Source organism: Gopherus flavomarginatus, unplaced genomic scaffold (genome assembly GCF_025201925.1).
Source record: "Gopherus flavomarginatus isolate rGopFla2 unplaced genomic scaffold, rGopFla2.mat.asm mat_scaffold_44_arrow_ctg1, whole genome shotgun sequence".
Classification (NCBI taxonomy): Eukaryota; Metazoa; Chordata; order Testudines; family Testudinidae; genus Gopherus; species Gopherus flavomarginatus.
Genome location: NW_026115088.1, coordinates 1980589 through 1997662, shown reverse-complemented (window position 1 = coordinate 1997662; position 17074 = coordinate 1980589). Strand labels below are relative to the sequence as shown.

General features: G+C 52.5%; 1 protein-coding gene and 1 non-coding gene across 2 annotated transcripts in view; both read left to right on the top strand.

The window, feature by feature from the left end:
• The window catches only part of LOC127042466 (zinc finger protein 560-like), a 307892-nt gene that overhangs the window by 108880 nt on the left and 181938 nt on the right, over positions 1-17074 (top strand). The gene's annotated exons all lie outside the window — the stretch shown is intronic.
• On the top strand, positions 9488-9569 carry TRNAS-GCU (transfer RNA serine (anticodon GCU)). The gene has a single exon. It is a non-coding gene; the product is annotated as a tRNA-Ser (tRNA).

Genomic DNA, 17074 nt, shown 5'->3' with positions numbered 1-17074 from the left:
GCCCCTTGCGACACTCCAGTGTGCACGTAGGTATATGTGCCCCTCAGAAACCCTCTAAGCCCCCAGGAACCCCTACAGCCTGGACATAGGTATTTGCACTCCCACAACCCCCCTAACCTCCCCCTCCCGGGACATCTACAATCTGGACGTAGATATCTGTGCCCCTCATGAAACCTCTAACCCCCCCTGGGAACGATACAGCCTGGACATACGTATCTGTGCCCACTCGAACCCCTAAAACCCACTGGTACCCCTACAGCCTGGACATCATAGGTGTCTTTGGCCCCCACAAATCCCCTAAGACTCCCAGGATGCCTCCAGCCTGGACGTAGGTATCTTTGCCCCCCACTAAGCCCCTAAGCCCCCCTGGTAACCCTACAGCCTGGATGTAGGAATATGTGCCCCCCACGAACCCTCTAAGCCCCCATGGGACCCCTAGAGCATGGAGATTGGTATCTGTGTCCCCCCCAAACTCTCTAAGCCCCCCAGGGACCGCTATGGCCTGGACATAGGTATCTGTGCACCCCAAGGCCCCTAAGATCCCCCGGACCTCTGCAGCCTGGCTGTAGGTGTGACGGTGCTGCCCGTGGGAGCCAGCTCAGCTCACTCAATCAGAGTGAATTGCAAACAAAACAGGGCAGACAAATCCCAAACGCTGCTGGTTATTTCAATACTTAGATTTACCAAGCCAGCACAAAACAGCTTCTGTAGTACCTCACTGGTTACTTAGAAGTTTAAACCACGCAGTTCCCTTAAAGTACCCAGCCTCAGGCCTCCGTCCAGACACACCTGTTAGATATGATGATGATTCCTGAAAATCTTACTTCATCATATAAAAGAAAAGATTCTTCCGATCCCAAAGGATCAGCCACATAACCAGGTTCAATTATAACTTAGATTTTACCTAAAATACATGCTATAGCCAATTCTTATTAACTAAGCTAAAATTTATTAGAAAAGAAAAGAGAGAGAGTGAGTGTTGGTTAAAAGATTAATAGACATATAGACTTGAATTCAATTTTTGAGGTTCAGATACAAAGTAGAGATGAGCTTGTAGTTGCCAAAAGTCCTTTTAGAAATAGTCCATAGGTTATAATCCAATGTCCATATTCAGGGTGGCTCCAGTCAATGACTGGGGATCTCAATCCTTGTGGCTTAAGGTTTCCCCCTCTTGAAACCCAAAGCAGATCTGAGATGAAGAAGGATCGTGTCCCAGGTTCTTAAACATTTCCAGCAGCCTTTCAGCCTGAGAAAACAATAGGCTTAACTCTTCTTCCAAACATCCTGGCAATTAGTACATCCATCAAACAGTTCAGATACAGATTACCACAACCTTCAAAGAGACACAGACAATAATACTATTTCACTCAAGTATCATCATAAATGTTAATATTCTTTTTTTGCTCTTTGAATTAAAACTATAGCAATAGACAAGACTTGTTTGCTGACATCACAAGACCTGAGCAAACACCTCCCCTTCTACCTCTAACACTGCAGACTTGCATTTCAAAGCTCTGTTCATTTACATATCTTGTTAACCAGTTTTTAAGGTTCACCCACGGGTCAGGTCAGTCGGTGAGGTGAGTTAATTAACTCTTTCTGGCCCTGTCACCTTTCAATGAGATATTAGATTATACTTATAATGTCACAGTCTCGGTGAGTTGACTGCTGCAGCTCCCCGTAGACTCTGCCTGCGCCTCTCACCGAGCTGGAGTACAGCAGGCGAGGGGAGAGCACTCAATGTATTGCATCTACACTAGACGCGATATATCAACCCCAGCTGGATCGATCGCTGCCCACCGATTCGGCAGGTGGTATAGACATACCCCGAGTATCTGGTGATCGGAGCTGGACCCCCGAGGGGGACACATTGAAGGAACTCAGGGGTTAAGGTGCCTCTATTGTCAACTGTCAGGGCTGCTGTGGCTCAGAGGAGGGTGCTTGACTGCCTGGCAGGCCTGGCAGGCTTAGGCGCCGCAAGCCTTGGAGGTGGGAGAAGTGAAGCGGCCACGGCGTGCTCGGGGTGCTCGTGCTCGGAGCAGGGGTGAGCTCGGGCGACGGGGGTGCCGCAGGGCAGAGCAGGAGAGTTGCCACAAGAGGGGAGCCTCAGGGTGGAGGGGGGAGCTGCCACGGGTGGGGCGCCTCAGGGCAGGGGTGCGGGGGGGGGAGGGTGCAAGGTGGAAGTTTCGCCTAGGGCATGAAACTTCCTTGCACCGGCCCTGCCCCACGCCCTGCCTGCAGCCAGCCCTGCACCCCCTGCCCTGCCCTGCCGGCAGTCAGCCTCTGTCTCCAGCCAGCCCTGCACCTTCTGCTTTGCCTGCACCAGCCGCATCCTCCCTGCCCTGTCTCCAGCCAACCCCTGATGCACCCCCCTGCCTGAAGCCAGCCAGCCACGCAGCCCTTGCCCTGCCTGAAGCCAGACCCTACCTCCAGCCAACCCCACATCCACTGGTGCCCTGCACTTCCCAGGGCAGTAACCCTGCACATCTGCTTCAATGAGGGGGGCAGGGAGCAGCTGGGACCCACACATGTGCACACCCTAGGGTGACCAGACAGCAAGTGTGAAAAATCGGGATGGCGTGGGGGGTAATAGGATCCTAGATAAGACCCCAAAATTCGGACTGTCCCTATAAAATTGGGACATCTGGTCACCACAGCACACCCCCAGGACTCCTGAGTTCCATTGCTGGGTTTCCTATTGGTTCCTCTGCTGGTTGTTTTCCTTTTTCTGGGGACTTTGGGCAAGTTGCTCCCCACTCTCGGGCTCTGTCCCCAGCAGTCAAATGGGGATTTCATACCTTCCCGCTATTGGAAAGTGCTGGGAGAATCCCCCAGCAAAAGCTGCTCTGACAGTGCTAAGCAGCATCTGACCATTCAAGGTCGGAGCTCACTGCCCAGGAGGAGTGCTTGGCTCTGGGGTTTCACTTCAGCCCAGTGTAGAGAGAGAGCCCTAACCATGGAGTTTGGCTCAAGAAGACCAAGTCTCCAATTTGTTAAGGGTGTTTTGAATTTCAATCCTGTGCTCCAAAGTGCTTGGTGTCAGTTGTAAACTTTAGGAGCATGCTCTCCACTCCATTTTCCAAATCATTCATGAAAATATAGAATAGTACCTGACACCGGACTGATCCCTGCCAGACCCACTAGGTTCACCCTCCCCGTTGGGCAGCTAAACATGGAGAAGGGCTCCTGGAGTCTTGGCTTTCAACCAGCTCTGCACCCACATTACACTGATTGCAGCTGGACTACATTTCCCTCGTTTGCTTCTGAGAATGTCCTATGGGACTGTGTCGAAAGCCTTAGTAACACCAAGCTAGATCCCATCTATTGTTTACTCACCTCTACCAGGCCCAGAACCCTGCCAAAGAAGGAAAGAGGATTGGTTTGGAATGATTTGTTCTTGACAATTCCACGCTCACTAGTCATAAGAACCAAATCATCCTGTAGGTGCTGCTGACAAACTGAGTGTTTAAGAAGGTATTGCAGGATCTCTCCAGCTATGGCAGTCAGGCTAGCTAGTCTGTAAGTCCCAGAGGTCTTTTTGTTCCCCTTTGAAAGATAGGTCCTGTCTTGTTCATGGATGGGAAGATGTTCTTTTTCAGGGGTCTCAGACGAGAACTGGGGCACAACACCTGGTTTGTTAAGGCCACAAAAACGGAGGCAGGAACCTCTTCTCTGCTGCTGGCAAAGAACCACAGGTACCTAAAAGATAGGGACTCACATCTTTGAATGGGCTTTAAAAAGGCAGTGGTTAATAAGTTTGGCCCCGACCATTTCTTGTTTCCACAGACTAGACAATTTTAGCAAACTTTAGAATTCCTTGGTGCTAAACACTGTGAAACTCCCCTTTCTCCTTCACAGAGGGCTTTAATACCCCTTATCTCACTTGGGCTCTAAACTGCCCATAGTTCGAGAACTGTTCCTGTTCCGATTGGACAGATGGGAGAAGGGAAGTGACCTACCCAAGGCCTACACAACAAGGCGATGGCAGAGCCAGAAAGAGAAGCAACCAGTTCTGACTCCTGTTCTAACAGATGAAAACACCCCAGAGCCCAGGAATCGAGATGGTGGGAAAATTTCATTCAAACCGTTTCTGTCCGAAAATCCCATTTAGACTAAACCAGTTTGTTTCTCAAAATCATAACAAGTGGGATGAAAGATCTTTGCAAAAATATTTTGTTGCAAAACAAAAGCATCTCCTCTTTGTCAGAGTGTATTAAATTGTCTCCTCGCACACAAAGAGGAGACACTTACATCTCAACCATTAGATAAGATGCTTCAATCTGAGCTAAGTCGTTGCTACTATTAACAATTTCAAAATAAAAAAATACAAATAAAATAGACTATTTCAGCTAATCTATTATGTCATAATCTGGGAAACTTCATATTATGCACTACTTCTAGTGACACTCCCAAATGGATCCGCATCCTTCACCCACCATGAGGTAGGTAAGAGCGGATCATTATTATCCCTACTTGAAAGAGGGAGAAGCTCAGGCTGAGAAAGGAGAATTGACTTGTCTTAGGTCACACAGCCCGTCAGAGGCACGTGTTGGGAATAGGACCGAAGAGCCCTGATTTTCAAACAAACCATCGGATCTTGAATTTCAGACATTGAATGACCTGAATACTGTGCTCTCAGATGAGCTCCAGACCAACAACAGTGACAGTAATTATTCAGCAAGTATTTGAGGAGAACTGCAATGTTAGAGGGAATCATCAACTGCTCAGAGACAATTAATGCAGAGAAGCAGCAAAATTAATCAAAGATAGAACTGGTTCTGACTTATTTACTTGATCTTAAAAGAGAACAACAAGGACCTGAGTCTCCTCCCTGTCAATATCCCCCTGCTCAACCAATCAGGGTAGAGACGGAGGACGGGAGGCTGAGGGTTCTCACCAGAGAGCCCAAAGGATGGCCCAGGTCACCGGTGGGGATCACTGCCCGAGCACTATTTCAGTCCCACATTTTTGGGTGGACCTTCCATAGTGGGAGCTGCAGAGGACTTCCCTGCAACACACACACACACACCTCCGTCCTGTTGTTGGGAAGGGAACAGGAGAAAGGACAAAAGAAGCAAGAGAAGAAGAGGAGGGAGGGATGGAGGAAGAGGTGAAACAAAAAGGACAAACCCTAATGTCCCCAGCGATTCTAAGGGACAAAATCCCAGGTGCGCAATAAAATTCTGCCTCCTTAAGCTCGTGTTTTCCATGCCTAGAATTCACTTGTCACCAGATAGATCAGACTGAACAGGTTTCAAACCTCCAGGAGGCTCTTACCTTCTAAACAGGGACGGCTGTTTTCTAGTAAAATCACTACAAGGGAAGGAGGAAACTCGAAAGAGGTTCCTCCTGGCGCTCACGTCCATGACCCCAAATAATCTCTCAGTCCTCAAAGAGAGACCTGGAGAAGGAAACGTGCTGAAGCAAAGCCACAGAGGTCTCTGAGGTTTCCCTGGCCCCTCGCCCCTGTCCTGCCTGGCTGATGTCAGCATCTCTCTGTGAGGTCACCACCTCCCCACCACCTTTGACCAATAGTCTGAGGTCCTGCAAAAGGCCTTTGTGATGTCACTGCCACACCCCTCCCTTGCTGGGCTAATGTCCTGCCCCTGGCCAGGCACTTTGGAGGTTTGAGCTACTCCCTGTGGATCACCCCACTCAAGGAGCGTTCGTTCTAGGCAGCAAGCCGGCTAGACAGGAAAACATCAGACGCTGCTCCCAATGCTACACTCAGTTTTTCAGAAATTAGTCGACTTCATGGTCAGAAGACACCATTAGAGCATCTAACCTGCATATCACAGGCCTCCTGTATGACATAACAGCTACTTTGGGGGCAAACACATTCCAGAAAGGCATCTAGTCTTCATTAAATGACATCAGGAGATGGTGAATCCACCACTTTCCTTGGTAGCTTGCTCCTGTGGTGAATCATCCTCGCTGTTGACTATTGTGCCTCAGTTGTAATATGAATTTGTCTCTTTTCACTTTCCAGCCATTGGGTCTTGTTATGCCTTTCTCTGCTCCATTCAAGAGCCCGTAAATACCCAATCTTTTCTCTCCATTAAGGCCCTTCAACATTTCAATGAAATCACCTTTCAATCTTCTTTTGATAAGCTAAACAGGTTGAGCTCTTTCAATAGCTCACTGGAAGGCATTTTTCTCCAGCCCTCAGAACATTTGGTGGCTCTTTGCTGCCCTAGCTCCAATTTCACAACATCTTTTTCAAATGAGGATACCAGAACTGGAGGCAGTATAAAGGTTGTATAAAGGTAAAATTAAATAGGTTGCAGAGGAGTTTTTTTTAATTTCGGCTTTTGTTGCTAAAAATTTTGTCTCTCTGCGGTGAGAAAAAACACTCCCCGAATGCCAAAATTTGAGCCATGAAAAGCGGCAGTGTGAACAGCGCATCATAGGTGGAGCTGTGCTCCCGGTGACAAAGCTCCTGCCCCTCATTGGAGGTAGTTTGGCTTTGTTGCCGGGGAAGCTCTCTCTCAGCGATAAGGACGGCCACACAGCGCACCTTACAATGGCATGGTTAGAGTGGCACAGCTGCACCGTGGTAAGGTGCGCGGTGTAGACACAGCCTCAGAGCTGGGGAAAGCCGACAGGCGCTGAGGAGCACAGGGTTCAGACAGAGACATCCGTTAGGAGAGGAACTATTCACAGGGATTCTCTATAGCCTAGTAAGGTGGAGAGGATGGAAGATGATAATGTACAGGTAGGTTCTGATGAGAAACAGTGAAATGAAAGAGTCTCCCTCAATTACATCATGTAATAGCAGACAGCTAAAATGGGACACATTTTAGAAGTGCTTAAATACAAACGCTAAACGTCTAAGTACTAAGACTGGTGAATTTGAGTGCCTGGTATTGAGTGACGATATTGATAGAATAGGCATCACAGAAACCCTTGCACCCCCTCCTGCACCCACATGGGGAGACTGACCTGTGTGCATGGAGCAGCTGGCATTGCTGCCCCCCACTCCTCCCTGGAACGCTGCTCATCTGGGCACCCCTAGGGGCTGTGGGATGTGGGGGCAAGAAGTGAGATCATCCGAGCTCCCTGCATCCAGGTCACTTTCCTCAGCCGGGCTGCATAGCGGGAGGGCAGAGAGCAGCAGCTTCTGATGCTCCCCTCACAGCACAGCCCAAGTGGGAAAAGTGACCAGGACGCATGGAGCACATAGGGTTGCTCCTTACTCCCCTCAAACCTCTATGGACCCATGGAGGAGCATTGGGGCAGGGGAGAGCAGTGAGCACCTTTGCACTGCCACACGGTGCCCTTTGACCCCTGGAGCCCTGGGCGGCTATCGGGGGGCACCACCCCTAAGGCCGGCCAGGCTCCCCAGAACGAGCAGCAGAAAACACAGAGACTGGCCACACACTGAGCAGTGGTAGCCTGGGCGGCTCGTAATGGAGGCTCAGGGGGGAGGGGTGTCATAACATTTTTTCCCAGATTTGGACCTTAGCGTCCAAAATATGGGTGTTAGCATGAAAACCTCCAAGCTTAGTTACCAGCTTGGACCTGGTAAAGCTGCCACCAGCCAGGGATTTATACAGTGCCTGGCTCGCTGTGGTCTCCCCAAAACCTTCCCCGGGGGACCCCCAGACTCAGATGCCTTGAGTCTCACAACAAAGGGGAATAAACCATTTCCCTTCCCCCTCCTCCCCTCCAGGTGTTCCCTCCCTGGGTTCCTGGAGAGATATACAGAAGCAAGCTCCGTGAATCTAAACAGAGGGACTCCCCCCTCCCTGTTTCCAGTCCTGGAAATAGAAGTACCAAGATAGCTAATCTCTCTTCCCCCTTACCCAGAGGGTATGCAAAGTCAGGCTAGTAAATCTAACACAACGAGATTTTCCCCCTGACTTCTTCCTCCCACCAATTCCCTGGTGAGCTGCAGACTCAATTCCCTGGAGTCCCCACTAAAGAAAAAATCCAACAGGTCTTAAAAAGAAAGCTTTATATAAAAAGAAAGAAAAGGACATAAAAATGGTCTCTCTGTATTAAGGTGACAAATACAGGGTTATTTGCTTAAAAGAAAAAATGAATAAACAGCCTTATCCAAAAAGAATACAATTTAAACATTCCAGCAACTACACACATGTAAATACAAAAAAAACCAATATAAACTTATTGTCTTATTATCTTTGTACTTACAACTTGGAAACAGAAGATTAGAAAGGCAGGAGATAGAAAAATCACTCTCATAGCCGAGACGCCACAGACACAAGACAAAGAACAAAGAACTCACACACAAACTTCCCTCCACCCAGATTTGAAAAAGTCTTGTTTCCTGATTGGTCCTCTGGTCAGGTGTTTTAGGTTACTGGTGTTACCCCTTTATAGGTAAAAGAACATTAACCCTTAGCTATCTGTTTATGACAAGGGGGCTCAGCCTCCCCAAACCTTGCACTGCCAAGGGGACAGTGGGGCCCATGATCAGGGGCCCTGGCCAAGTTAGGTCCCCCTGGAAAAGTCTCCCCTATGTCAGCCCCAGGGCTGGAGGAGCTCCCACTCCCTGCTACAGCCCGGGGGCTGCAGCAGGGGCACAGAGCTTCTCTGGTCTCAGGGCCACAGCGGGGCAGGGGTAAAGGAGTGATAGGGTGGGGCTGGTGGGGGAAGGGGTGGAACAGAAGTGACAGTGGATGGGGCCATGGGTGGAAGGGGGTAGAGCCACAGACAGAAGGTAGGGGCATGGTTCTGGTGCTGGGGCCCCCACACTTGTTCTCCCTTTCCCAGGGGTTTGGCATCACTAGCCCCGGCTTAGCGAGTAGGGTTCAGTGGTCCCCATAATGTGGGGTGCGACTCCTAGGGGGACACAGAGGAACATTCATGGGGGCACCTCAGGACCTGAGCCAGCCCACATAGAGGGCAGGGAGGGAGCACCACTCTGCCACAGCTCTTCCCCAACCCCACCCTCAGCCTGAGACTCTGGCTCCCAGCCCGGCGTCGACCCCTTTACTCCTGTCCGCACCCCTCACCCCAGCAAGCAACAGCCCCACTCCTCCCAGCCCCGGTTCTTGACCGTGGCTTCTGAGGGGCCACAGCCATGGCTAAGAGGGCACAATGTGAAATGTTTGGGGACCACTGGTTTAGGGTGACGTCCTCAATCACTTCTCTGCAGTCCAATAAAAGCTATTCCTCACTCACCTACCCCTCCATCAGGACGGACTAGGTATGTTCTGCTGCCCTTCACTCATACAGGAAGGAGAATAACATTTCATTCCACTCAATCCTAAAGTGATTTGTAACCCAAGACCATCCCAAACTGGTCATTTTGGGGAAGCGGCCCCATCATGCTGCATAGCTAGGCAGAGTAGGTGTGTCTATGCAAACACGGTCTGTTCCGGAAGTCTTTCCCCAGCTCCTCACTAGGTGAGAGAGGGGAGCTCATTCAGACCCTGCTTTCGCCTAGTATTTAAAAACTCCTTAGTGTCCCTATCTCTGCCGGCCTTAGATTTCTCCTCCTGTCCGTTTTTTTCACAGCTCAGATGAGGTGACCGAGTGGTTAAGGTGATGGACTGCTACTCCATTATGCTCTGCCTGCATGGGTTCAAATCCCATTCTCATCAGAGGCATTTAGTCTTCACCCTCCTTTATAGACAACCATCTCCCCCTTTGGTACAATAACAGATCAAACAATGTTGCTTGTGTTACCCAAAATTGGGTCAGTTAGTAAGCTTAGAGAGGACTAATAATGCCCCTCCCCCCCAGAGTCTGGCAGAAAGCAGCACATTTATTAGCTTGATAGCTAAGCTCAAAAGAAGGGATTGGGGGAGGGTGTCACACTCATACTCACGCTCCCAGGACAGGCCTGGCAGTGGAGATGTCAGGATCCTTTAAGGTAAGTGTCCCACAGCGCAGCGATGGACGGTGCGATGAAGATCAGTCTCCCTGAGGTGCAATAGAATGTAACACAGCGAACCACTGGCCAGATGGGCCGGGTGAAGGGCATTCACTGGAGGTACAAAGGAGAGTGGGAAAGCCACTTCACAGGCATTCAAAGCGGGAAAGGACACAAGCTGGGGGAGTTTAACAGACCTTTTGAGCATACAGGTTATACAGAGCATACAGATCACTGCTGCTCCTACAACATGATAAGTTCTCAAGCAGCATGTTTCTTACTTTGCCCATCTGTCAATTTTGATGATTATTGATGGAAATATTTTGCCATTGGGTTGTGTGTTTACACAGAAATTGACATTTACCAACAAATACACAATTCTTCCAAGCCTGCCTAGTCTGCAGTTGATGGGTTTAGAGGGACACATTCACTCTTCCAGGTCCCCATTCCAGGCCTGTGCTCTCCAGGTTGTCAACTTCCCGCACTGCTGGGATCCTTCCCTCATCTCCCCCCAAACCACTGCCCCACCCCCACTTCTGGGGTCCCCTCCCTACACTGTCTAACTCCACTGCTGGCAGGATCCCTTCCTGTTCCTTTCATTTCCTGCCTCCACTCTGGGCAAAAGCTCTGCACTCTTCCCACACCAGAAGTTGAACCCAGGCCACCTGGGTGAAAACCAGGAATCCTGACCACTAGCACATATGGGACTATTGTTGCATCTGACAAAGTGGGTATTCACCCACGACAGCTCATGCTCCAATACGTCTGTTAGTCTATAAGGTGCCACCGGATTCTTGGCTGCTATTATTACTACAACTCAGGCCTTGGCTACACTGGAGAGTTACAGTGCAGGTGGTGGCTTTACAGCGCTGTAACTTACTCCCCGTCCACACTGGCAAGGCACATACAGCGCTGTATCTCCCTGGCTACAGTGCTGCATGTGCTCCACCTCGACGAGAGGAATAAAGAGAACAGAGCTGGTGATGCAGCGCTGGGGTGCCAGTGTAAACAGTGATTAATCTTACTACGCTGTCACTGACCTCCGGAACCTTCCCATAATGCTTTTAAGTAGAGATAACGCTCTTTGTTTTGGTGTGATGCCTCTGTTTGCTTTTTGTGAGCTCAAGGCTCCCGAGCTGCTTATCTAAAAACCAAACACAGTTACTGTTTGCAGTGAATGAGCAGAGGCAGGGGGATCCCTTTGGAACACCCACAGCTGGTGTTTGCTTGAGGAGAGAAGCAGCCGGGTGGGCACGGGGGAGGGGGGGGTCTGTTTTGGATCAGCGGCTTATCTGGTCTGTGAGGAAAAGAACAAAGGCGGCTATTTGCATTTAGTGAATGAGAGAGGGGTGGGGGAGGAGGCTTGAACTTGCCAGGCAGGGAGCTGACACAGTGTCAGCTCCAAAAATCCACTCGCTCTGTCTCCCCCACGCTCCGTGTCACACTCCACCCCACCCTCCTCTTTTGAAAAGCACATTGCAGCCACTTCAATGCTGGGATAGCTGCCTATAATGCACCACTCCCAACAGCACTGCAAATGTGGCCATGACAGAGTGCTGGTAGCTGTCAGTGTGTCCACACTGCAGCGCTTTCCCTAAACAGCTGTAGGAAGACAGCTTTAACTCCCAGCGCTGGACAGCTGCAAGTGTAGCCAAACCCTCTCTAAGCCGACCCCTTATGAGAACAGCAGGGACTAGCATGACTAGATGTCCCGATTTTTGGGTCTTTTTCTTATATAGGTGCCTATTAACCCCACCCCCATCCCAATTTTTCACATTTGCTGTCGGATCACCCTAGCAGGGGTTGCACACAGGGCTGCATTAACCTTCAGGTGCTGAGGTTTCCCTCTCTCCATTCCCAGAGCCTGTGATCAGGAAACAGACATCAGGGCTCCCAGGTGCTGCACAGACCATGACTGAGATCAGACCCCATATTATGCAAGGTGCTGTACAAACCCTGGGCAACAGCTGAGACACCCAGGAGGTTCCCCTCAATTTCCCTGAGCCTCTGCTGCCCAACTTCTTCTGAATCCCTCTGGCTCACCCCCCCCCACAAAAAACCCCACCTTTCCAAACAGTCCTTCTTTCCTTGCCCCCTGATTCTGGTTTCACACCCTGGGACCATCTCCTCTCTTTGTCTCTCCCCCTCCAGGTGAAGCAGAGATGGAGGCAACTTCAGCCACTGGAGTCAGCCTCAGCGAGCACTGCAGCCGGCCCCGGGGGAGGGGGGGTGTTTGCAGACACAGGAAGGGAGCAGGGGGTGCTGGGAAGAAGGCGGCAGGAGAACAAAGCTCAGAGACCCAACATGGGGAAATTCCAGGGGGCGGGGCTGTGACACATCCCAGGTGCGGACAGCTCCTGGGGGCGGGACTCTGGCTCAGCTCGGGGACAGGGCAGCTCCTCAGGGCGGGGCTCCAGCACAGAGCAGGGGCGGGGCAGCTAATGGGGGCGGGGCTCTAGCACAGAGCGGGGGCGGAGCAGCTCCTGGGGGCAGGGCTCTGGCACAGCCCATGGGCAGGGTAGCTCCTGGGGGCGGGGCTTTGGCTCAGCTCAGGGGCGGGGCAGCTCCTGGGGGCGGGGCTCTGGCACATTGTGACGCGGAGCCCGGGCTGAACAGCTGCTTCCTGGTTCTCCACGTGCTGCCAGCAGCGCTGGAGCTGCCCGAGCCAGAGCGGAGCCGCTGTTGTCAGCTGCAGCCAGGATCTGCCCCCGGCCCCGCTGGGATCCAGGTGGGGACAGAGACTGGGGCCCGGGGGTTCCCCTTGGTGTGGCTGGCGGGGGCGGGAGGGGAGAAGCCGGAGCTGCAGGCGGGGGAAGGGCGGTGGGACATTGTGACCCGGAGCCCCCAGGGAATGAGAGGCGCTGGGGGGCAGGAAAGTGACTCTGCCCCAGGGAGCCTGGGAGAAGCCTTGAAGGCGCCTCGGCCCCAGTGGAGCTGCAGGAGGATCCGCCCGCCCGCCCCGCTGGGATGGGGGGGCCGGGGCCCGGCCGTCGTGTGGGGGGGAGGGGCGGTCCCCGGGCCCGGCGGGGGGGGGCGGTGTATTAAATCCCTCACCATAGCAATGTGCTGCTCCCGGGCACTGCGCATGCCCAGTAACAGCCGCTGAAGCCGCTGCCCTTCCCCCTGCCCGGACCAGCCGTAACGTTTGGCCGGGCGCTGGGGGCGGGGCTGGAGCGGGGCGGGGAAGTAACAGGGAGCGTGGGAGGGGCGGGCGCAGAGCAGGAAATTGATGGGCGGGGGGGGGTCAGGCAGCTGGAGGCAGGGTTCGTGGGGGGCTAAAGGGCACGAATCCGGGCTGGGGGGAGGAGCAGGAGTTGAGCTCAGGGGGAGGCGCTGGCAGAGCCCCCCCCCTTTGGTGTGAGGGCGGAGGTGTCGAGGGGGGAGGAGAAGCCGGAGTTGCAGGGGGGGGAGGTCACTGGGGTGGGGGTGTAGATCTGTCTCTGTGCAGCCAGGACATTCCCGGGGTGGGAGGGAGGTGAGTTAACTGGATCCTGTCCCTGTTTTTGCCACTTCCTCCCACACACACATTCTCTCAAGATTTCCCCTTTTCTCTCTCATTATCACACGTGGCTATAAAATCCAGGGAGATTCTCCTCCCCCCCCGCCAATGATCAGCTCTCTAATTGCCTCTGATTTTCCCTTTTCTCTCCATACTTCTCAAAGGTCAATTTAAAATCACTCCGATGGGGGGTGGATTTTCCCACCCATTTTATCTGCAGCGATTTGTCCTTGTTTGGGTGGGAAATTGTTGCCCTGGGTCATTCCCCAGAACATGGCTCCCACTGGAGTGGGATGGGATGAGGTTCCCGTTCTCTGCCAGGGCAGGGAAGGGAAGGGAGGAGCACATCCCCCATGGAGACTGCCCAGACCCCATTTCCCAATTCCCCTGCGGCCCCCTTCCATTGTCCAGGGAGTCTTCCAGCTCCCCCCCCGCCCTTAAATCAGCTCCTCAAAGGGCTCTGAGCTGCTCACGTGAATGGTTGCCCCGTGGCCGGGGGGGACCATCACATTCTGTTTATGTATTGGACAGTCATATAAAATCCAGTCCAACAGTCCCCCTTTTCCACTAGTTATTTAATAGCAACATCAAATCCCCTCCGATCTTGGTGGTTTTCTCTCATGTTATCAAATGTCGTTTGTGACAGGGTTCTCTCTGCGTGTGTCAAAGATTGATATAAAATACCCCAAACATTTGCCCCACTTCTCTCTAGTTGTTTTATTTCTAATTGAATATGATGGGTTGTTTCCCAATGTGCTAAGATGCAGCCGCCTCTGGGGTGGATCCATGGTGGCCTATTATTTGCTAGTGACAGCCCGTGGATCTTTCTTGCCCTCCAGGCCTTCCATTCTCCTGTTAAAGAAGCACTCCCCAGGCTCCCTCTGCCTGTGTGACTGGCCAGCAGGAGGTGGTGTTAACTTTCTAGCCACTTCTCACACTCTGTGAGGTAACACTTGCAGGGGCAGGGAGGGTGTCTGTGTGGGGAGATTGCAGCTGAAGGGGCATTGTGGTAGGGGGAGGCCTCTGGGTGGCTGGGCAGGGGGTACCCTAGTCAGGTTGGTGGGTTGTGGAGGTTTGGGGTTTTCGGGGGTGGTGGTTCTGATGTGCCCATCCCTGAGGCTATGGGTCCTGGAGGTGGGTATCGCTGGGGGCCTGGTGGCTGCAGAACAGTGGGGGTGGGTGTCTCTTGGGGAGGCGGGACAGAGGGTTAGAGGGAGCCTGGTTCTGTGCCAGGGGCTCTGTCTGTGCTTCCCCCGCTGGTTCCTGGTTTTGTTGCCATGCCCAGTGCACAGAGCTGGGGGAGGGGATCCCTGGCACTAGGTGAGGGCATGCCAGGGAAGCAGAGTGATGGGTCGCACTGTAAAGCATCAGGGGGTCACACTGGGCAGAGGAGGGGGTCCCAGGCAAATGTCAGGGTAGATCGTTCTGGAGGGTGGGGAAGTTCCTAGGCAGGCAGTGAGGGACTGAGTTCCCAGTGGGGGGGGGGTCCCTTGAGGGGGTCCCTGGCTGCTGGGGGCTCTTGGTGGGGGGGAACCCTTTGGGATTCCCAACCTGGCAATCATGGTGTGGTGGGGGTTCTCTGGCCGGTGGGGCTTTGAGGGGTATCTGGGGTCCCTGGCCAGGGACTCTGGGGGCTGCGTCCCAGGGAATATCTGATGGGATCCTGGCTGGGGGGTGTCTGGGGCCCCTGGCTGGGGGGTCTGGGCTCTGGGTACTAGGGGGTGTCTGGGGGCTGCTGCTAACCATGATCCTTCTCTCTGGTCAACTTGTACCAGAGTCCTGGCTCCTAGTCACCAGGTCACCAAGTCCATTCCCCAGTCACGTGCCCTGTCACTGTGATAACTTTCTGTCCACTTAGCAAACACTGTTAGTGTGAATTCACAGAATTTACTTTTCTCCTCTTTTGAAAACTGCAGGAACTTTCGGTTCCGTTTGGAAAATTTTTGCCCCCAGTCCTTGTCCTAGATCTGCGGGGGTGAGGGAGGTGGGAAGGGAGTCAGCACTGCCACACGATGGTCTTTTCCACAGCGTTCTGAACTCATTCTTTCTGAAATCCGGTGTTATTGAGACCGTTGTTAATCCAGAGTCACTGTATGGAAAGACAAGGAGTGATTCCAGATGGACAGTGGGTCAAATGAGATCAGCCATTCTCCCTGTGAGGAGGGGCTCCCATTAGCTGCTCTCCCCAGAGAGCTAAAGGAGGGAAGCTGCTCATACACTCCGTCCCTCTCTGCTCAGGATATTGGGGTTCAGCTTCCTGGGTCAGATGCTGCAGCCTCCATTGTGATCTGGGAGACCAGGCTTGGCAGCTGCTGCTCCCCCAGTGGGGCTCTGTGCTGGGAAGTGACCTTAATTAAAGCTTCTTCTCTGCCCGGCCCAGGGGATGACTTTCTGCAGCTGGTCCTAGCCTCCTAGGGCAGTCCTGGGCCCTGTTACTACTAAATTCTGAGCCAGAGTCTCCAGGTAACTGAAAGACCTCAGGGAATGTCCTAGGGTCTGGCAAGAAAGTGACTCTGCACAAACAACACCACCTCATTTCTCCTCCCATTAGCGGTTGCCAGGAGGAAATCCAGCCATGGGAGAGCAAAGCCCCCAGGAATGGGACTGTCCCAGCCAGAGGGGCAGGGAGAGAGGACAGGGGAAGGAGAGACTGAAAGGGGCAGTGGGAGAAATGAATGTGGGGGAGAGATTTCCAGCTCTCTAGTCCACCCAGACACATGTATTGCTGCATCCTGGGGCAGAAGCACTTTCCAGTGAACAAAACAAGGATCAGACAGAGCAAAAGCCAGTTCCTGACTCCATATTCCCCCTGCTGGGGTGTGGCTGCCGTGGGGTCAGAGTCTGAGGGAATCCCCCACAGTGACTCCTTTGGTTCTGCTCTTTTCTAGCCTTGTGTTCAGAGAAGGGGTGAGGGGAGAGAGAAGGGAGGTTAAAAATGTGTCTGTGGACTTAGCCTGGCAGGAGGAGCCAGGTCTAAATTGTAATAAACAGATTGAGCATTTCCCAGCATGACAGAATCTAGGGTGTCTGTCTGCAGGGAAAGGGCCTGGGGGAATTGTGATGTGAAATTAACTAAAACCGGTTCTGAAACGCCCACAACTGCCCTTCTCCCCCAGACAGGCTGCAGAATGTTTTGCTCCAGCTCATCCCAGCCTGGCGTGGGACAGGGAAGAGAAATGGCTGCAGTGGAGTCAGTCCAGGTAGAGATTATCGGGGGGTTGCTGGTGGGTTCCTGCTGGAGGAAAGGGAGAGCAAATACACCAGAGGTGGGAAGGTTTGCAGAGTCTGGTTTGGAGGTTGGAGCGGGGCAGGAAATTCACAGCGTGGGGAAAGGAGGAGGCCAGGGTGTGGCAGACCTGCTGGGAGTTATTTACTAAGTGGCCTAGATTCTAGGAACAGACCCAGGAGGTTTGGAGGTGGAAATGCCCTAATTTGTGAAGAGAGAAAATAACCCACCTGTCCTGTTTCAGCATCACCCCAATAGGCCAGTGACACACATAATACCAGAGACCCTCCTCTGCTGCAGAACACTTTGGGAACAGAGCACAGGAGCCGTATTGCACAGTGTCAAATATCTCCTGTTTGCTCAAGTGAAACTGGGGGTTAGGTCTGGCATAACTGTCCCATACCCCTAATCATTTTTCTTGCCCTTTTCTGAACCTTTTCCAATTCCAATATTTCTATTTTTGAGATGGGGTGACATGTGCATGCAGTATTCAAGATGTGGGTGTATC